A 22,885-nucleotide genomic window follows, 5' to 3' on the forward strand; every position below is an offset into this window, starting at 1 on the left:
ATCATCAAAATAAAAGTAGTTATTTCTTTCCATATCCTTTCTCATTTTCTCCTCCTTTATCTTTTATTTTTCTGTTAAGTCCTTCTTTCTATGAATTTTTTCCCATTCTATAACATTTCTTTGGAATATAGTTAGAATAAAATTCATCTCCCAGGAGTACCAAAGATACAATATTTTTTTCTTCCAGATCATGCTCATAAAAGAAGGAAAAATACTCAGGTTTTGGAATGTAATGAAAACTCCCATGCAGAACAATATGATTTTACAACTATTGAGAGAATCTCAAGATAAAAATCAAGTGCCAATCACTAATTTTACTGGTTTCCCATGAGCAAAAACACACCTTATTCTCCAGCACTCTGATGAAATTTACAAATACTCAGAGCAGGAATTCATAAATTTGCATTCACTTCTGTTACACCATTGCCCTGACCTTCTGAAAAATATTGCCTCTGAGACAACAAAGCAGTTTAGTCATTTTTGTACTCAGAGAGAAGAGAAAAAATTATGCTTAGAGATCACCAAAGATTTAGCTTTATAATCTTTTAAAAATGACTTTCAATATACAGTGGATGAAAATATAGTGTATAATATAATATATTATATAGTATATATAATATTATATATGTTTTATTTTATATATAATATTTTTATTTTATAATTATAAATAATATAATTATATATAATACATATAGTATATATTATATCATATAAAATAGTATTAATATCAGATATCATATCATATCATATATAATGTAATATAAAATAATATAATACAAGACAAGAGAAGACATGACATGAAATGACATGACATGACATAACATAACGTAACATACCACACCATGACATAATATAATATAAAATATAATATAATATACCACTAAGACAGAATGGAATGCAAGTATGATAAAACAATGGGAACAAGGAGAATAGCCTGATAACTACATCTGTGACCAATATAGATACTGTGACAAATAAGGAGAACAATACTAATAATGGGATCAATACAAGGTTTAGAAAGAAAATAATGACAGAGGATAAGACAAGTATGGTGACACAGGCAGGGAAGGTGACAAATAAAATGCTCAGATAAGAAAAATTTGAAAGACCAGGAATTTTATAAGACCAAAACCAATGCTGTAAAATCTGTCATATGTCATGAGAGGCCACAAGACAATGCTAAATTATAAATGTTAATGATAGAAAGATTGCTTCAAACTAAAAGAAACAGAAGAGATACCCTAGGACAGTGCCTAATGCAAGACTCGATTTCAAAATTCACACACACACACACACACACACACACACACACACGCACAGAGTCCCAACTGAGTATGAAGAAGCACCTATGAGTTTAGGGGCAAAAAAGTGGCACATGGTAGTTCTCTCACAACTAATGACCATGTTTAGGAAATGCTCACTTTTATACAATGGCTTAAGGTCTTCAACAGAGCAATAGAACAGTCTTGGGGAAAAGATAGGGGTAGTTGAAAACAAGGGAAAGGGGAGGTAGAAGAGGACAATGAAGAGTAGATGAACATAAAAGAAAAAAAAGATGGAAAAATATCAGAAAATGAAGAAATTAATTGCTCCATTCTAGAAGGTGTTGGTCATCTACAGCAGTAGTTTCCAAAAGAGTACTATGGTTCTCCAGGGAGAAAAGGCCATGGCATGACTCTAACAGATATGTCATTGCCTCAAGGAGTGTATGAGTGGGAGGTTGGGAAGATGGGCTGCATCTCATCTTTCTTGTGACAGTCAATCATGGGTCTTGTGTCCAACACAAAACCAACTACCTTTATAACTCCCAACTCTCCCACTCTATCCCTTAGAACAGTGCCTAGCATATAGGAAGTATTTGTTGACTGACTGATTCCTTTTGCTTTTTCCCTTTCCCCTTCCCCATCAGCTATCCACTTTTTGAGTTAAGCATTGGTCCTTCAGGGAAATTATAACCTAATCACCACTGATGATCTCACAACAGCTGTTGTGCAGCAGTCACTGGGAAAGTTTCATTGCCCCTCCCTGTGATACAGATATCTTGCTTCTCATATCACTTTGCAACTGGAGGGCAGGCTCGGTTCTGGGGCCATGAGTGGTAAGAAGTGAGCAAGAGCCATAAGAGCCAGTATTTCCTATATAAATAGTAACAGTCTCTTTGTGCTGTCACTATTGACAGACTCCAGAAAATCATTTTGACCAAGGGAGAGTCTTAAACCTCCTGCTTCGATTAAAGTTGTAATGATTGGCTTCTGAAATCCTATCTAATTTTGATAGTCTATGATTCTAAAATTGTTCTATAATGGCCATGTAGACATAGACAAAATCAAATGAAAGACCTCTGAATTTACCCATATTCCCTCTCTGCAGGTCCAGATGTCAGAAAAACGATGGCTTTTAGCACTTGATGGCAAGAGTTACATCTGGTTAGGCCAAATACATATTTTACAGGCCGAGCTGTTTTGTCCAATGAAACACTAACTCAATTTAACTCGATTATATTCATAAGTTGTAAACATCTGGGCAGCAGTTTGAGTTGTTTTAAATTCTAATTACCACTTGACCACCCATTTCATCAGGTAATGTGAAATATCTTATAAATGTTATTGACTAGATTAATACAAGCTTAGAAATTACTGTGCTAATAAGGTGACCACATTCTTCCTCTAAATTCCTGTCAATGGAATTTCTAAATTGTTTCCAGATGCACGCTGGTCTCTACAGATAGGTTATTCTAACTGTCAAAAAAAAATCAAGTTCCTTGGATTATGTTACAGTCAGAATGACATATTCCCATTAGAGTCAAGATAGGGGAAAAGGTAGGAATCAAAGTCATCTTTACTTTTCAAACCTATACATTTGTCTCAGAACAACAATGTTCCTTCCCATGCTAATATTTTTTTTTGAGAAAGACTAATATCTTTAATAGGGAAAGGAAATTAATAAACATTTATATAGCATCAACTATGTGCCAGACACTGTGAACTTTACAAATATAATCTCTATTGATCTTCACAATGACCTTGTGAGATTGGAGTTATTGCTATTCTTCTTTTACAGTGGAGGAAACTGAGGCAGGCAACAGCTAAGTGATTTGTCCAGGGTCATCCAGCTAATATGTGTTTGAAGACAGAACTCAACTCTAAAATCAGTTCTTCCTGACTCCAGGGCAGGCACTCTATCTACTGCACTATCTAGTTCAGGGCTGTCCAAAATGCCAAAATGCCGCCAACAGTGGGATTTATGTGGTCCGCAGCACAATCTACGTGGCCCCCCTACAAGCGTAGAAATTTACAGAAATGCTTTAGTAAACAAAGCTGAGCTACCACAGAGCTCTCACTAAAATGGCAAATAAAAATATATCGTTTATTGTTTCAATAAAAACCTAAGGTTGGACAGCCCTGGTCTACTTGAACATAAGCATGATGAAGGATTGAATATGAATATGTTGTGAGCATTGAGAATATAATTGTGGGCAGAGAATATAAACTAACTACCAAGAATGACAGAAGTAACCTATGGCAGACAAATTGAGATTCTGCTGGTATCGAAGAGATAACAATCATAAAGTACTTAGCACTCGTTGTTGTTCACTCATTTACAGTCATGTCCAACTCTTCATGACCCCATTTGGGGTGTTCTTGGCAGAGATCCTGGAGTGGTTTACTATTTCTTTCTCCAGATCATTTTACAGATGAAAAAACTGAAGCAACAGTGTTAAGTGACTTGCCCAGGGTCACACAGCTTGTAAATGTCTGATTTGAAAAAAGGAAGATGAGACTTCCCAGCTCCAGGCCTGGCACTCTAGCCACTGTGCCACCTAACTGCCTAAAAGCACTTAGCATAGTGCCTGGCATATAGTAAGTGCTATAATTAGTTGAATTTTTATAATCATCATCATCATCGTTACGCATATGTATTTGGAAAAAGAGGTGGGCCCTTCTCATAGTTACAATTTAACTTCCTATGTACTCAACTGTTTTCCATACAATGTCAATACAACCAGAGTTTTCTTTTTTTTTTTACCAAATGATGATTGTTTATTTATTTTTTTCCACTTTAAATTTAAATTTATTTAACATATTTAGTTTTCAGCACTGATTTTCACAAGAGTTTGAATTACAAATTTTCTCCCCATTTCTACCCTCCCCCCCACTCCAAGATGGCATATATTCTGGTTGCCCTGTTCCCCAGTCAGCCAAACCCTCTATCACCCCCCCCCATCCCCTTTTCCCTTCCTTTCTTGTAGGGCAAGATAAATTTCTATGCACCATTGCCTGCACATCTTATTTTCTAGTTGCATGCAAAAACTTTTTTTTGTTGTTTTTGAACATCTGTTTTTAAAACTTTGAGTTCCAAATTCTCTCCCCTCTTCCCTTCTCACCCACCCTCCCTAAGAAGGTGAGCAATTCAACATAGGCCACATGTGTATCATTATGTATAACCCTTCCACAATACTAACTATATTTTGTGAAAGACTAACTATATTTTGCTCCTTCCCAACCCATCCCGCCTTATTGAATTTTCTCCCTTGACCCTGTCCCCTTTGGAAAGTGTTTGTTTTTGATTACCTCCACCCCCATCTGCCCTCCCCTCCATCATCCCCCCCTTTTATTTTTTTATCTTCCTCCCTCTTCTTTCCTGTGGGGTAAGATACCCAACTGAGTATGTATGGTATTCCCTCCTCAGGCCAAATCTGATGAGAGCAAGGTTCACCCATTCCCCCCTCACCTGCCCTCTCCCCTCCTCCAACAGAACTGCTTCCTCTTGCCACCTTTATGTGAGATAATCCAGGCCATTCTATCTCTCCCTATCTCCCTCTCTCAGTATGTTGCTCTCTCATCCCTTAATTTGATTTTATTTCTTTTAGATATCTTCCCTTCATCCCTTCATCTTTAACTCACCTTGTGTCTGCTCCCTCTCTTATATATATATATATATATATATATATATATATATATACATATATATACATACACACACAGATATATACATACATACACATTCACTTATATATATATACATAAACATATATATATATATATATATCCATATTCCCTTCAGCTACCCTAATACTGAGGTCTCATGAAACATACATGTCATCTTTCCATGTAGGAATGTAAACAAAACAGTTCAACTTTAGTAAGTCCCTTGCAATTTCTGTTTCTTGATTACCTTTTCATGCTTCTCTTGAAACTTGTGTTGGAAAGTCAAATTTTCTTTTCAGTTCTGGTCTTTTCACTGAGAAAGCTTGGAAGTCCTCTATTTTATTGAAACTCCATATTTTGCCTTGGAGCATGATACTCAGTTTTGCTGGGTAGGTGATTCTAGGTTTTAATCCTAGCTCCATTGACCTCCGGAATATCGCATTCCAAGCCCTTTGATCTCTTAATGTAGAAGCTGCCAGATCTTGGGTTATTCTGATTGGGTTTCCACAATACTCAAATTGTTTCTTTCTGGCTGCTTGCAGTATTTTCTCCTTGATCTGGGAGCTCTGGAATTTGGCAACAATATTCCTAGGAGATTACTTTTTGGGATCTATTTGAGGAGGTGATCGATGGATTCTTTCAGTTTCTGTTTTCCCCTGTGGCTCTAGAATATCAGGGCAGTTCTCCTTGATTATTTCTTGAAAGATGATATCTAGGCTCTTTTTTTGATCATGGCTTTCAGGTAGTCCAATAATTTTTAAATTATCTCTCCTGAATCTATTTTCCAGGTCAGTGGTTTTTCCAATGAGATATTTCACATTGTCTTCCATTTTTTCATTCCTTTGGTTCTGTTGTATAATATCTTGATTTCTCATAAAGTCACTAGCTTCCACTTGCTCCAATCTAATTTTTAAAGTAGTATTTTCTTCAGTGGTCTTTTGGACCTCCTTTTCCATTTGGCTAATTCTGCCTTTCAAGGCATTCTTCTCCTCATTGGCTTTTTGGAGCTCTTTTACCATTTGAGTTAGTCTGGTTTTTTAAGGTGTTGTTTTCTTCAGTGTATCATTTTTCAGTATTTTTTTGGGTCTCCTTTAGCAAGTCATTGACTTGTTTTTCATGGTTTTCTCGCATCCTTCTCATTTCTCTTCCCAATTTTTCCTCTACTTCTCTAACTTGCTTTTCCAAATCCTTTTTGAGCTCTTCCATGGCCTGGGACCAGTTCATGTTTTTCTTGGAGGCTTTTGTTGTAGGCTCTTTGACTTTGTTGTCTTCTTTAGACTGTATGTTTTGGTCTTCTTTGTCACCAAAGAAAGAATCCAAAGTCTGAGACTGAATCTGGGTGTGCTTTTGCTGCCTGGCCATATTCCCAATCAACTAACTTGACCCTTGAGTTTTTCAGTGGGGTATGACTGCTTGTAGACTAACGAGTTCTATGTTCTACGTTTGGGGGGGAGGTGCTAGCTCTGTCACACCAGCACTCCTCCTTCCCCAAGAACCCCCAGTCCGGACTGGGCTTAGATCTTCAGCAGGCTGTTGCATTCCTGCTCTGATCTGCCACTTAATTCCTCCCACCAGGTGGGCCTGGGGCCAGAAGTAGCAGCAACAGCTGTAGCTGCCCCACCTCCGCTGCCCCCGGGGCTGGAAGCCGAACCGTGAACTCCTTCCACTCCTGCAGCTTTTCCCACTAACCTTCTCTGCAGTGTTTCGTGTTTGTGGGTTGAGGAGTCTGGTAACTGCTGCAACTCACTGATTCAGGTCGCTAGGGCCCCCTCTGCCCACCTTCTGGTCTGGATGGTCCACTCTGCTCAGGCTGGGTTCTGCTCCACTCCCAGTTCCCAGCTCCCAGTTCCCAGCTCCCAGCTCCGTGTGGGATAGACCTCACCCAGAGACCATCCAGGTTGTCCTGGGCTGGAGCCCTGCTTCCCTCTGCTGTTTTGTGGGTTCTGCAGTTCTAGAATTGGTTCAGAGCTATTTTTTATAGGTTTCTGGAGGGACTCGGTATGGAGCTCACGCTAGTCCCTGCTTTCCAGCCACCATCTTGGCTCCACCCCCCAACCAGAGTTTTCTAAGCCTGTTAGATGGATCCTATTTGGATGACTTGTGGAAGAGCATAGGTAAGAGAAATACAGGATGAGAGGCTGTGGATGGACCATGATCTACATCACTAGACATAGTCCATAGAAGTACTGAAATATAGATGAAATATAATGCAAACATCTCTTAAGCTGTCTAACATTATAGATACAACCCAAGTCTTTGTAATGTCTTTTCATTTGAATGTCAAAAATGATACAAATGATGAAAATATCTTTTTAGAACTGGAAGAGAATATATGGATCATTTAATCCCACCTTCTCATTTTTCCACTGAAGAAAATGATTCCCAAAGAGGATATAATTTGTCCATCGTCATATAAGTGGTCAGTAGCTTAGCTGGAATTGAAAGCCTGGTCCTGTGTCTCCCCACTGAGTTCTCTTTCCATCTAGTTAAACCTTCTTATTCATAGTTGTGCACCAGATGGTTGTTCTTGGGCAAGTTCTCAGTCTATCTGGCCTATAGTTTCTTCATTTACAAAATTAAGATTAATCTGTAAGATCTTCCCCAAATTGAAAATTCTGATTTTATTAAATGAATTATTTATTCTCTGCATCTTTACACAATCATTTTGGTGAGTATATAAGAATTGTATTTCTGAAGGTCTTTTGAAAAGTTCTAAAGTTTTCACATTGAATTTTTATATTTCATATTTTAGCAATTTTACAGGCAGCTAGGTGGCACAGTAGATAGTGCTATGGTGGCACAGTGCTATGAGCCTGGAACCAGGAAGAACTAATCTCAGATACAATCTGGCCTCAGACACTTTCTATGACCCTGAAAAAAAACACTTATGTCTACCTCAGTTTCCTCATTTGTAAAATGGGGATAATAATAGCACTTAACTCCCTGGATCATTGTAAGTATAAAAAAGATAATGTTTGTAATGTACTTAGCACAGGGCCTGGAAAATTGTAAGTACTTAACAAATGCTTGTTTCCTTCCTTTTACTCAGTCATAATTGTTTTAATTTTCTTTGATAAAATTCCACTTAACTCCTATTCAAGACAACATGGAACACAGAAATGCTTAATTCCTTTTTACTATAGAGGAAACTCCTTTCCACTGACAAACTAATTATCATATCAGGATTTCCAATAAAAATAAAACACCACATAGCAATAAGTACCAAACTTGGATTAATTGGTAATGAAACCAGTTTTCAATTAGTGAAAAGACTATATTAAAATAAATATACTTAAATTTTTTTCTATTTCTACATATAGACATTAACTATAGGATTGCGAAGTACTTTCTTTGATTCCTTCATAAAGGATTATTAGGAGAGGTCCTCAGAGGATCTATTGTAATGAATAGATAAGGCTGATTTCTAATTAGCTTAACAATATTTTGTATACAAATGGATTCCCAAAATAGTCAAGACAGAGCAGGTATTTAATATATATATATTTTACTAAAACAAATGGCTTTGGGCACCACTTAATGGAAAAATCACTGAACTTGGGATTGCGTACCTCAGAATTACGGGATCTGAGTTCGAATCCCAGCTCTCTTGCTAACTTCTTGTGTGCCTTTCTTGCTTACTTCCTGTGTGCCTTCAGCAAGTTACTTAAATCTCTCTGGGTCTCTTTATCTGTAAAATAAGCAGAGGAATTCATTGAATCTTTGAAAGCTTCTTTCCTCTTCTGTCAAATGCAGGTATTGAGCTAGATGAACACTAACTTAACTGCCAGTTCTAAAATTCTTATCTAAAGAATTGAAACATTTTTCTAGAGTGCTTAAAGGTGCTTGAAAACAGTACGTAATTTAAGCATTTCCCTTTCCTATTTTGTTTATATGGTTTATAGTCATTACTGATGAAAATAGGATTTCCTAATGAAAGGTAAACCTTTTGAAACTCTTGACAAAATTAGCAAAAATTACAAGTAACCAATTTTATTGTTTATTTGTAATGGTCCATTAACATATTCAGATTCCTGGACTCAGCCTGATATTATTCAAATACTACTGACAATCCACATTTTTATTTTCCTGAACCTTTGTTAACCAACTTGAATGAATCATATAATATCATTTCGGTAGGAGGTTGGGTAGAAGTACTGCACAGTGATTTCACTGGCAGAGTAAACTTCTCTCTACCTGTAGTAATTAAAGTCTTAGAGTTGCCAGGGCCACTAAAGATTAATGAGGAAACAAAGCTATCACTCTTAGCAGATGATATGACGGTGTAGTTAGAGAATCCTAAGAGTCAACAAAAAAAATTTGAAATAATTAACAACTTTAGCAAAGTTGCAGGATATAAAATAAACCCAAATAAACCATAGGTAGGTATTTCTGTATATTACTAACAAAGCCCAGCAGCAAGAGATAGAGAAATTCTATTTGTAAGAATGGTTATTCTTACATCTTGTTTTGCTCCCACAGACATTCTTGAGACTTGAAACGTCCCAGGCTGTTGGAAGCTTGTGATAAGCTCACACATCCTATTTGGCAGGGATGGTGGTCGAGCACATCCTAGCCTAAAGGGAATTAGAAAGGTTGAGTTGTGACAAACAGCTCTAACCTAGGGGATCATGCCTTGGTCACAAGTGTCCACAATACTGCGCATATTTAATTAACCTTAGGCATATTAACTGACCCACCATAAGGTGGAGCTTTCCGCCATTTTATGATCATGGGACATATGACTAGGGAGGGGGAACACATCAAGGAGGGAATGTAAGTGGAGTATAAAGAAGGGTTGTGACCCAGAGCAGTCTGGATTAATCCTGACTCTGATGGGAAGAGTAGGACTGAACTAATGGTATATAAACTTGTTCTTGCTTCTGTATTGACGTGTGTCCTCTTTGGGAGCAGCACACCTGCTTTGTCATGAGAAGCAAAATAAACGCTTTCCTCCACCCATTCTGTTTCTGAGTTCTTTCCATGAGAATGTGTCTATCACATGTATCGTCCTGAAGGCTCACAACCAGGGAAGCAGGGGCAATGGCAGCACACCCCCTGACCTTGTCTAGGAAGTCCTGTGATCCCTACAAGAGTGTTTCTCACACATTTAAAATAACTGTAGATGAAAGGATTCTGGAAAGATGTCAGAGTAAGTCGAAAAATCTCAAGCTCTCAATATTTTCCTCTACAAAAGAGACGAGATAGCACCTATGGGGGAACATAGAGTTGTGAAAACAAGTAAGAGTAGGGGCAGAATGGGGGTCTTCTTGGTATAATCAGAGAAGACCTGAAGAAAAACCCCAGGACTAGATTCCCCCCTCCCCTGTAAAGAGTAAACACCTTTAGGCTAGGGTGTTCTTTAAAAACAAGCAGCAAACCCTGAGGTTAGCTGGTTGGGAGGCTGCCTCAGCCCCAGCAACAGGAACATTTACCCACAGAACAATGAGGGGAATTGGACTTCTGACCTGGGGAAGATCTAGGGAAACTCTGCAGACAAGGAACATCAGACCAAGCTGTGCTGCAGAGAGTGGCAGGGGTGAGAAGGAACCAGCACAGGCCCTGTGAGTGCAGAAGCAAGTGGGGCAGGGACAGCACTGGCTGTGGGCACTTAGAAGAGCCTAGAGGTCTTGGTTTGAGCTCAAGATCAGAGGTGAGAACTGAAGAGGTTCAGAGGCCTGAGGCACCATCCTCCATACCTCAGGACTAGAGGTGACTATAAAAACTAAATTATTATGGGGGAAAAAATTCACAAGCAAAGGAGAAAGAATCCAACCATAGAGAGCTACTATGGGAATAGAGAAGACCAGGGTTCATCTTCAGAGGAGGTTTCTGAAGCAAAGAAACCCTCTTCTATACCAAAGAGTAATGTCAAATGGTCACCTGCCCCAAAATTAATTCATTGAAGAACATAAAAAAGACTTTAAAAATCAAATGAGAAAGATCGAGGAAAAATTAAAAAGAAAAATAAGAATAATACAAGACAAACAGGATTATGACCAGAAAGTCAAACAATTAGAAAAGGATATCCAGAATCTTAAGGAAGAAAATGGCTACTTAAAAATCAGAATTGAACAAGGAGAAGCCAGTGAAGTTATAAGAGATGAATATATATATATTCATCAATATATATTCATATATATATAACATATATATGCACATACACATATACATACACACACACATATATAATGTATATATATATATATATATATATATATATATATAAAATGAAAAAAATAGATAAGAATGTGAAACATCTCATGAGAAAAACAACACATCCAGAAGAGAAAACATAAGAATAATTGGCCTACCTGAAAGTTCTAATCACAAAAAGAATCTTGATACAGTAATACAAGAAATTATTTAAGAAAATTGTCCTGAACCAGTAGAACAAGAGGGAAAAGTAGAAATAGAAAAAATTCTACCAATCACCACCTGAAAGAGATTCTATGAGGAAAACTTACAGGAATATTATTGTTAAATTCTGAAACCCCAAATCAAGGACAAAATATGAGCAACAAAAAAGCAATTTACATATGACAGTACCACAATTAGAATCACACAAAGACCTAGTGTTGGGCACACTAAGGGACTATAGTTCTGGCCAAAAATATATCCTGCAAAGCTCAGCATAATTCTGAATGAAAAATGAAAAAATGGACATTTGATCAACAGTCAGACTTTTGGGATTCTGTCTAAAAGAAAAAAACAAAACTCTGAACTCAATAGAAGTTTTGACATACAAGAGCCAAGAGAAATATAAAGTACATACCAATGACCAATTACAAGGGACTAAATAAGGGTACAATGTTTACCTTTTAGGTATGGAAAATGTAAAATCTATGTCTACAATTGTTACTAGTAATTAGGTAGCTAATAAGAAAGATTGGGGTAGAACTGAGCATGATATGACTTCAAAAACTAAAACTCTTCAAGAGCAGTTAAAAGAGTAATTATCTCATACAAATTATGTTAAAGACGAAGAACCAATACAGAGGAATTAGACAGGGGAGGGGTGCTTTTAGTTCTGGAAACCTATTTTCATCGAAATGGATTTAAGAGGGAAAGATACATAAGAGTATAAAAGTCTTCTAAATTTTAAAAAGAAATAAAATTCTAAGGGAATAAGGAGGGGGGGAGATGATAAAGGAGGGATCTTTAGAGGGAAGGGTGAGGGAATAGATTAAAAGGCAGTAATAGAAGGGTGTTTAGATATAGGGGAATAGGAGGATAAGGGAGGGATTGCTAGAGTGGGGGTAGATTAAATAATAGGAGGGCAAGTTACTAGGTAGAAGTAAAGTAGAGGAGTTAGAAGAGATAGGAAAAAAGAGATATGCACAAACATTAAAACAAGATTAGAGTAGAATCTCTTAAGGATGCATATATATATATATATGTATATATATATATATATATATATATATATACACATACATATATGTGTGTGTATGTATGTATGTATCAGTCCTATATATAATATGTCCATGCTCAATTGCAGCCTTGGGGTGGTGGGTATGGGGGAGGAATGGTCATAAAGTCAGATCTAAATAACTGGGAAAAGATCAGGTGCTCATGGGGAGACAGAGCTAATAGAATAAAAATGATAATTCTACATAATCTATTTTCGTGCCATAATTCAGTTCCATAGCAATCAAACTACGAAAATATATTTTATAGAGCTAGAAAAAATGATAAGAAAATTCATCTGGAAGAACAAAAGGTCCAGAATATCAAGAGAATTAATGAAAGAAATGTAAGGGAAAGTGGCCTCACCATACCAGATCTAAAACAGTATTATAAAGCAGCAATCATCAAAACTAGTCAGTACTCACTAAGAAATAGAATGGTGGATCAATGGAATAGGTTAGGTACACAAGACACAGTAGTCAATGAACATATTAATCTACAGTTTGTTAAAACCAAAGACTCCAGCTTCTTGGATAGGAACTCACCATTAAAAAAACTGCTTAGAAAACTGGAAAATTGTATGGCAGAAACTAGACATAGTCCAACATCTTGTACTATATACCAAGATAGAGACAAAAAAGGGTACATGATTTAGACATAAAGGCTGATACTATAAGCAAAGTAGGAGAGAAAAGAAGAGCTTACCTGTCAGATCTATGGAGAACAGAAGAATTTGTGACCAAATAAGGGATAGAGAACATGATGAAATGCAAAATGGATAATTCTGATTACAATAAACTGAAAACCTCTTGCACAAACAAAGCCAATACAACCAAAATTAGAAGGGAAGCAGAAAGCTGGGAAATAATTTTTAGAGCCAGTGTCTCCAATAAAGGCCTCATTGCTAAAATATAGAGAGAATTTTGTCAAATTTATAAGACTACAACTCACTCCCCAATTGATGCTTGGTCAAAGGATATGAACAGTCAGTTTTCAATTGAAGAAATTAAAGCTATCTACAGTTATATATAAAAAGCTCTAAATCATTATTAGAGAAATGCAAATCAAAACAACTCTGAGGTATCACATCACACTATCAGATTGGCTAACATGACAACAAAGGAAAATGATAAACCTTGGAGAAGATGTGGGAAAATTGGAACACTAACGTATTGTTGGTGGAGTTATGAACTGATCCAACCATTCTGGAGAGCAATTTGGAACTATACCCAAAGGGATACAAAATTGTACATACCCTTTGACTCAGCAATACCACTTCTAAGTCTGTATCCCGAAGAGATCAAAAACAGGAAAAGAACCTGCATGTACAAAAATATTTATAGTAGTTCTTTTTTGGTGGCAAAGAATTGGAAATTGAGGGGATACTCATTAATTGGGGAATGGCTGAACCATTTGTGACATATGAATGTAATGTAACACTATTGTTTTATAAAAAATGATGAGCAAGTGGACTTCAGAAAAACCTGGGAAGACTTACATGAACTGAGTGAAGTGAGCAGAACTAAGAGAACATTGTACACAGTAACAGCCACATTGTGTAATGACTAACTTTGATATACTTGCCTTTTCTTAGCAATAGAAGGATCTAAGACAATTCCAAAATAATCATGATGGAAAATGCTATCCACATTGAGAAAAAGAACCATGGAGTCTGAATACAGACTTAAGCATACTATTTGCTCTCTTTCTTTTGTTTGTTTGTTTCTTCTTTCTCATGGTTCCTCCCTTTGGTTCTAATTCTTCTTTACAACATGACTAATGTGAAAATATATTGAATATAAATGTATATGTAGAGCCTTTGTCAGATTGTATCCTGTTTGGGTTGAGGGGAGGCGAAAGAGTGGGATAAAATTTGGAATTAAAAATCTTATGGAAGTAAATGTTGAAAACTAAAAATAAATAAATATTTTAAAAGGAATAAGTCATTCTCTATTTATGCTTATGGCAGAATGTTGTAGTAGGATTTTAAAACAATAACTCTAGATTTTGGAAATAGAAAATCTGTGTTTGAGTCTTAGATCTAGTTCTAAGCAAGTCATAGCCTGAGACTCAATTGTTCATTGGTTTGGTTTTTTATTTCCATAAAATCAGGATAAAAATATTTGTATAATGTATTTCATTTAATTGTGAAAATCAAATGAGATAAAATAAATGACTTTTATTTCCTTATAGTTACATGTACATAAGTGGTGGTAATGTCATCAAAGAGCTTTCCTGCCCATTTAATAGGCCTCAGATGGAGCTAGTTAAGTGAAGCTTGATTAGAAAAGGCCTGTTTGTAGGAAGGCCCATTTGCTAAGTAGATGCTAAGCCCCAGGCTCCCACCCCTTATGCCAAGTAGGTGTGAAGCCCTTGAGCCCTAAACAGGGTGTGTATACATATATATATATATATATATATATATATATATACACACACATATACATATATTTGTATATATATACATATATATGTGTGTGTGTGTGTGTGTGTGTGTGTATGTATATGTGTGTATATAAACATATATCCTATCCTGTGGGCAGCCATTAAGCTCAGAGTAGAGAGAGCTGAGAAGACAGAACTGTGAGAGAAGAGAGAACTGCTAGAGATGGAGAACTGGAAGAGACAGAGAGAGAACTTCAAGGAGAGAGAGAACTACAAAGGCTCTCAGAACTACAAGCTCTCAGAACTGGGGGAGGAGAGGACACAGGCAGGCAGACAGTTAGGATTCATGAGTGAGTGTTTATAGGAAGGCCCTAGCAGAGGGGAAGGTTACAGGATGGGTTGTCTCCTTGCTGTGATATTGTGTTTTAATTTCCTTGCTGTTACATTGAAGTGGACTTACTGGTTTGGGGATACAATTACTGATATGTTGAATTGGGCTTATTGGTTTTGGGATTTGATCCTCTGGTGTCTAAAAGAATGTTTTATTTCTTCTGCCTTTTATATAGAGTCCCATATTTTGAGATTGCAAACTATACAGGCACATTCATGGTCACCACCAATATCGTGCATCTTGCCTTACTGATACAACATAGTAATACACGTTGGCAGTGCTTTAAGTTTTGGAAAACATGTAACATACGTTATCCCATTTGGTCCTCGTAGAAATCCTATGAGATCAATGGTATTATTATCCCCATTTTACTAAAAAAAGAAACTGAAGCTTAAAAAATATTCTATGATTTGCCCAGGGCTACATTTGCCTACTTGTCATATATGGCAGAATTCAAACTTAGGTCTTCCTAATGCCAAATGCAGTGCACTAGCCATTATTCTGTACATTACAGTGACTTGCCAAGGATTATACAACTATCAAATGTTATAGACAGTATTTAAATCTGGGTCTTACATGACTCTAAACTAGTTCAATACTCACGGTGCTTCTTTTAAAAACCCTACATTATAAAGAAAAAACACTTAATAGAACATAGGTTTTAAATTTGGAATGGGTCTTAGAGAGTATTAATTTAACTTTCTCATTTTTCAAATGGGAAAACAAATTAAGACAGCGGAAGTGACATATTTCCTAGGTCTAACAGATTATAACCTAGGTCTACTGATTTCCATATCCATCCCTCTTCTTTTATAGTACATTGGCTTTCTCGTGATATATCATCATTAACACTGGATGTTATAAGCCAGTGCTGTGTAAATACAGGGTTTTAATTATTCTCCTGTTTTAACTCCTTAAAACCATGTTTTCTACACAAGAAAAACCTTTGTTTGAATTTTGTCTACTTACATAGACACACATACCAATGAATGTGCAATTTATTCTTGTGGACAGAAAGATTTTATGCTGTTTCTTTCTTGTTGACAGAATGATCTGAGCAAAATTACATTCTGTTGACAAAAATGTGATGAAATGTATTTGGTTGATGGAATAAAGTGAGGGGGCTTGACAAAAAGGCATTTTGACCACTGAAATCTATGTGGAGGTCTTAATTATATGTCTCTGTATGTAATCTGAAAAAATTGGAACCAAAGCTCTTAAAAGTAAGTGGCATTATACTGCACTTTAGAAGTTTTGCTTGCACTTTGCAAATATTGGCTTAGGTACTCTTACAAGGAGAAAAAAACAGATTTTTTTATTATCCTTTACAGAATGTATAAAAGCAGAGAGATGGTCACTGACTGATACAGATAAGCTGGTTTGGCTCACTCATGTGCGCCCTTCAATTCAGACTCAGAGATTATAACAGGACAATGGATTCTTCAACTTCCATTATAAACCCTTGAAGGTTACTTTTTTAAAATTTGAAGTGTGAAAGAAAAGTCTACACCCCCTTTAACCATTTTAAAATATGATACAACCAAAAGCATATAGCATAGATCACTTCAGGTCATTCATTTTATGACAAATGCTCTAGACAGAGTAGAGGTAGGAAAAATGGTGTGTAACAGAAAGATAACTGGAATTTGGGTTCAAAGACATTGGTTAGTATCCTCGTCCTATTTAATCACTTTAAACAAGTCACTACTTCTTTAGGCCTCTGTGTTCTCATCTGTAAAATGAGGCATTTGGATTAGTTGGTCACCAAACTTATTTCCATCTCTAACTTTATGATCCTATAATCTGTATAGCCTTGAGGAAGTCATTTAAATTCTCTGGACCTTAATTACATCATCTATAAGATGAGGGGATGGAACTAGATGGTATCTAGATTCTCTTCTTGCTCTAAACACCACAATCATGATAAATGAACATAATACACAGTAGAAAAATAGATGGTGTCAGAAACATTCTCCGTTAATACAAAGGATATCATGTTTAAAATAAAGACTATAAAGAATACTTTACTTCAATAACAAATAATCAAGAAAGTCCTTTTGAAATATTCCCTTCTATTTGCAAAATTGTTCAAATTTCTCTTGACTCTTCTTTTCCGTCCCGATCCCATATCTTCCCTTTCTTTCTCATCTTTGCTAAACTTGAAAAGTCTCTCTGCTATGTTCACTTTTTCTTTATCCCCTTGAGTTTGGATTTTGAGGATTCTACTGAAATTGCTTATTTAAATGTCACCAATTACATTGTGGTAGCCATTTATTTGGTATCTTGCTTTTGTGTTTTTACTTATTTCACTGCTTCGGTCCACATAAATCTTAACTTTTCTGAATTTTTAATATCTATACAATCTTATGGTTCATCATTCTCGTGAGTCTGGTGAGTCATTTCCCATCAAATAGTTTTTACATATATCCAGTCTTTTGTTATCACAAAATATCTCCTGATTATTTTCTTTTATAGAGGAACTTTTATGTTCTTCAGGGATATGCCAAATAGTATGGAAAATTTCATCATAATTTTAAAGCACAATTCTAAAAATTCTAAGCAATTTCCAAAGTAGCTGAGCTTGTTCATAGCTCTTCCACTGGAATATACTGAGCCTATCTCTTTACAATTCCTCCAACATCAAAAATTCTAATCTTTTTTTTACCTTTTTGCCAATTTACTAAGTATGGAAGGTGTGGTAGGATCAATATCTACCAAGGTTAACCCTCCATTAACATGGATTAGGAAAGGGCAGCAAAACTAGGGCTTGACTAGCTCAGAATTGGGGAAAGGTTTAAGATGTACTTTCCTTGATGCAGCTTCCTGGTGGCCTCTGCTATGTTGATGTGGCTTCCTTGTGATATAGGAGCATAACGATCCCACCTAGGTCTGGTTGGGGCCCTTCTGACTTGGTAATTTTTAGTCCCTGAATGAGGGTGAGGGAAAGTCCTCATTTAATCCCTGTGGAGGAGGAGAAAATCTCTCTACAAAGGCCTCTAATTGTTACATGCAAGAGATTTATGACCTCTTAGCCACTTAACTACAGATAACCCTAATACATGATCTGTGACTGTGCTGGAGATTTCAAGATCTGTTCTGTATTCCAGATAATCATGGTTCTTCTCTAGTTCACCATCAATATTTGGAATTAGGAGACATGCTATGAACTAAAAATATTCAGCATCACCCAGCCCATGGGCCTAATTTTAAAGATCTAAGACTTAGTCATTGCAAATGGTGAAAGAAGGGCTTAGTATTTATGGCTTTTTATTCTTATCCACATTTTTTCTCTTTTCTTCTTTTTCTTTTTCTTTATGATGACTCTTAGGGTGAGGCTATATTTTTCCCCATGTATTACTACCTATGAAACAAGGGTTATTTAATAAAAGTCCTAATAAAGCATTTAAGTGGTCCTTACGACCTTGCCATTATGGGTGTGGAGAAGGTTCTCCACAACTTCCAACCTGAGTTAAGAAAAGAGCACCAAAACTAGGATTTGATTGGTCCAACGATTGGGAAAGGCTCAACTGCATAGCTTCCTGGAGGCCTCTGATTTTCTTAACACAGATTTCTGGTCACCTAGAGACATAAAAGTTCCCATCCAGATTGCGTTGAGGGTCTTCAAATAAGGGAGGTAAAAGAAAAAAATGGAAAAAAATCACTGATGAGAACAAATTTTTAAACTGCAAAATTGGCTAAATGACTAAGGAGATTCAGAACCTAATTAGAGAAAATGACATCCTGGAAGGTAAAATCAACCAACTGGAAAAGGAGACTAAAAAGCAAAATGAAGACAACAATTCATCAAAAATTAGAATTGAGTAAGTGGGAGCTAAAGACTCTATGACACATCAAGAAGTAGTCAAACAAAATGTAAAGAATGAAAAAATAAAATAAAATGTGAAATAACTCATTAGAAAAACAACTGACCTGGAAAATAGATCCAGGAGAGACAATTTAAGAATTATTGGTCTACCAGAAAGCCAAGATGAAAAAAATAGCTTGGACAGCATCTTCCAAGAAATCATCAAAAATAACTTTCCTGAGGTCCTAGAACCAGAGGGTAAAATAGTCATCAAAAGAATCCAACAATAACCCCCAGAAAGAGATCCCAAATTGAAAACTCAAAGAAATATTACAGCTAAATTTGAGAATTATCAAGTCAAGCGGAAAATACTGCAAGCAGCCAAAAAGAAACAATTCAAATATCATGGAACTACAGTCAGGAATGCACAGGATCTTTCAGCTTCTACATTAAAGGACATGAGAAATTGGAATATCATATTCCAAAAGGCAAAGGAGCTCAGACTACAACCAAGGTTCAACTCAACTACTCAGCAAAATTGAGCATAATTTTTCAGGCAAGGAGATGGACATTCAATGAAGTAAGGGAATTCCAGACCTTCCTGATAAAAAGGCCAGAGCTCAATGGAAAATTCGATCTTCAGATACAAAACTAAAGAGAGACATAAAAAGGAAAACAGGGGAAAAACACCACAAATCTTGTTAATCAATAAGGGCAAATTGTTTACATCCTTATATAGGATTATATTGTTTTGTATATGTTATATATATACATGTCAATGTTGAGAATAGTACAGTTATTATGACAGTTGAAAGGGATACACATAGACTGTCGGTATTAGTATAAAATAACTGATATAATGATAAAAACACAATTAAGAGATGTAAAAGGAGGGTTCAGGGAGAAGAGGTAAGGAGGTAGTAGAAAAGGGTAAATTACATCAAATGAAGAGGCACAAAAACACATTATAGTAGAAGGAAAGACAGGAGAGAGAAGAGTAGTATATGAGCTTTACTCTCATCAGATTTGGTTCAAGAAGAGAATAACATACTCTGATAAGTACAGAAATCAAACTTGTCCTACAGGAAGTAGGAGGAGAAAGGGGAAAGAAAAGGAGGGGAATGGTCAGAAGGGAGGAAGAAGTAGAAAGGGGAAAAGGGTAAGATAAGGGAGGAAAATCAAGAGTGAGGGTAAATTGAGGAAAACAGTGGCCAAAAGCAAACATCTTTTGAGGAGTGGAAGGGAGAAGGGAGAAATAAAAGCCTGAATCAGAGGGCAGGGGAGAAATAGGATGGAGAAAAAGATACAGCTTGTAATCATAACTGTGAATATGAATGGGATGAATTGTCATAAAATGGAGGTAGTTAGCAGAATGGATTGAAAACCATAATCCTACAATATGTTATTTACAAGAAACACATTTGAAACAAGGGGATACACACAGGCTAAAAGTAAAAGGCTGGAGTAGAATATATTGTGCTTCAGCTAAAGTAAAAAAAAAGCAGGAGTAGCAATGCTAATCTCAGCAAAAGCAAAAGCAAAGATAGATCTAATTAAAAGAGATAAGGAAGAACACTATATCCTGCTAAAAGGCACCATAAACAATGAAACAACATCATTCTTTAACATATATGTACCAAGTAGCATAGCATGCATATTCTTAGAGAAGAAGTTAAGGAAGTTACAGGAAGAAATAGAAAACAAAATCATACTAGTGGGGGACCTCAACCTCCCCCTCTCTGAACTTGATGAATCTAACCTCAATAAAAAAAAACAAGGAAGAAGTTTAGGAGGTGAACATGATATTAGAAAAGGCAGATATGATAGACCTCTGGAGAAAACTGAATGGAGGTAAAAAGGAATATACTTTTTCTCAGTGGTACATGGCACATACTCAAAAATTGACCATGTACTAGGGCATAAAAACCTCCCAATCCAGTGCAGAAAGGCAGAAATAGTCAATGCATCCCTCTCAGATCATTATGCAATAAAAATTATTTATAATAAAGGACCATGGAAAGATAAACTAAAAATTAATTAGAAACTAATCTAATCCTAAAGAATGAGTAGGCCAAAGAACAAGTCATAGAAACAATTAATAACTTCATTCAAGAGAATGACAATAATGAGACAACATACCAAAACTTATGGGATGAAGCAAAAGCAATTCTTAGGGGAAGTTTCATATCTCTAAATGTTTACATGAATAAAATATTAAAAGGAGAACAATGAAATGGGCATGCAACTGAAAAAGCTAGAAAAAGAACAAATTGAAAATCCCCAATTAGATACCAAATTAGAAATACTGAAAATCAAAGGAAAGATTAATAAAATTGAAATCAAGAAAACTATTGAACTAATAAATAAAGCTAAAAGCTGGTTTTATGGAAACAAAAAATAAAATTGATAAACTCTTGGTTAATGTGATTTAAAAAAGAAGAAAACTATATTACCAGTATCAAAAAGGAAAAGGGTGAATTCACCTCCAATGAAGAGGAAATTAAAATAATTATTAGGAATTATTTTGTCCAATTGTTTGCCCATAAATGTGAAAATCTTAGGGAAATGAATGAATATTTACAAACAAACAAATTGCCCAGGTTAACAGAAGGGGAAGTAAATTACCTAAATAACCCCATCTCAGAAAAAGAAATTGAGGAAGCCATCAATGAAATCCCTAGGAAAAAAATCTCCATGGCCAGATGGCTCTACATGTGATTTCTATCAAGCATTTAAATAAAAATTGACTCCAAAACTTTATAGACTATTTGGGAATACAAAGAAGGAGTCCTGCCAAATTCCTTTTATGACACAAATATGGTACTAATACCTAAACCAGGAAGAGTCAAAACAGAGAATGAAAATGAGAGATAGACCAATTTCCCTAATGAATATTGCTGCAAATTTTTTAAATAAAATATTAGCAAAAATATTGGAGCAACTTGATCTCCTGATAGGAGAATAATACACTATGACCAGGTAGGATTTATTCCAGGAATGCAAGTCTGGTTCAAAGTTAGGAAAACTATCAGAATAATTAATCATATGAGTAACAAAGCTAGCAGAAACCATATGATTATCTCAATGGATGCAGAAAAAGCCTTTGACAAAATACAATACCCATTCCTATTAAAAATACTAGAAAGCATAGAAATAAATGAAGTCTTCCTTGAAATTATAAAATATAAAAATATAAATAGCATCTACATCAACAAGCATTATACATAATGGGGATAAGCTAGATACATTTAAATAAGATCCAGGGTGAAACAAGGATGTCCATTATCACCCCTATTATTCAATTTGGTACTAGAAATGTTAGCTTTAGCATTAAGAGAAGAAAAAGATATTGAAGGAATTAGGAGAGGCAAAGGAGAAACTAAATTATCACTTTTTGCAGTTGATATGATGATTTACTTAGAGAATCAAGTAAAAAAATACTTGAAATAATAAAAAGCTTTAGTAAAGTTGCAGGATATAAAATAAACCCACATCAATCCTCCACATTGCTATACATTGCTAACAAAGTCCAACAGCAGGAGACAGAAAGGGAAATTCCACTTAAAGTTACCATAGACACTATAAAATGTTTGGGAGTCTACCTGCCAAGAGAAACCCAGGGCCTATATGAACCTAATTACAAAACACTTCTCACAAAAATAAGGAATAATGGAATGACATCAGTTGCTCATGGTTAAGCTGAACTAATATAATAAAAATGACACCTAAATGAATTTACTTATTAATTGCCATACCAATCAAACTACCAAAAGTCATTGTACAGAGCTGGATAAAATAATAACAAAATTTATCTGGAAGAACAAAAGGTCCAGAATATCAGGGAATTAATGAAAAGAAATGCTAGGGAAGGTGGCCTAGCCATACCAGATATCAAACTGTACTATAAAGCAGCAGTCATCAAAAGTTCCTGGTACTGGCTAAGAAACAGAGTGGTAAATCAGTGGAATA

The sequence above is a fragment of the Trichosurus vulpecula genome, chromosome 9, assembly GCF_011100635.1.
Source record: "Trichosurus vulpecula isolate mTriVul1 chromosome 9, mTriVul1.pri, whole genome shotgun sequence".
NCBI classification, from domain to species: Eukaryota; Metazoa; Chordata; class Mammalia; order Diprotodontia; family Phalangeridae; genus Trichosurus; species Trichosurus vulpecula.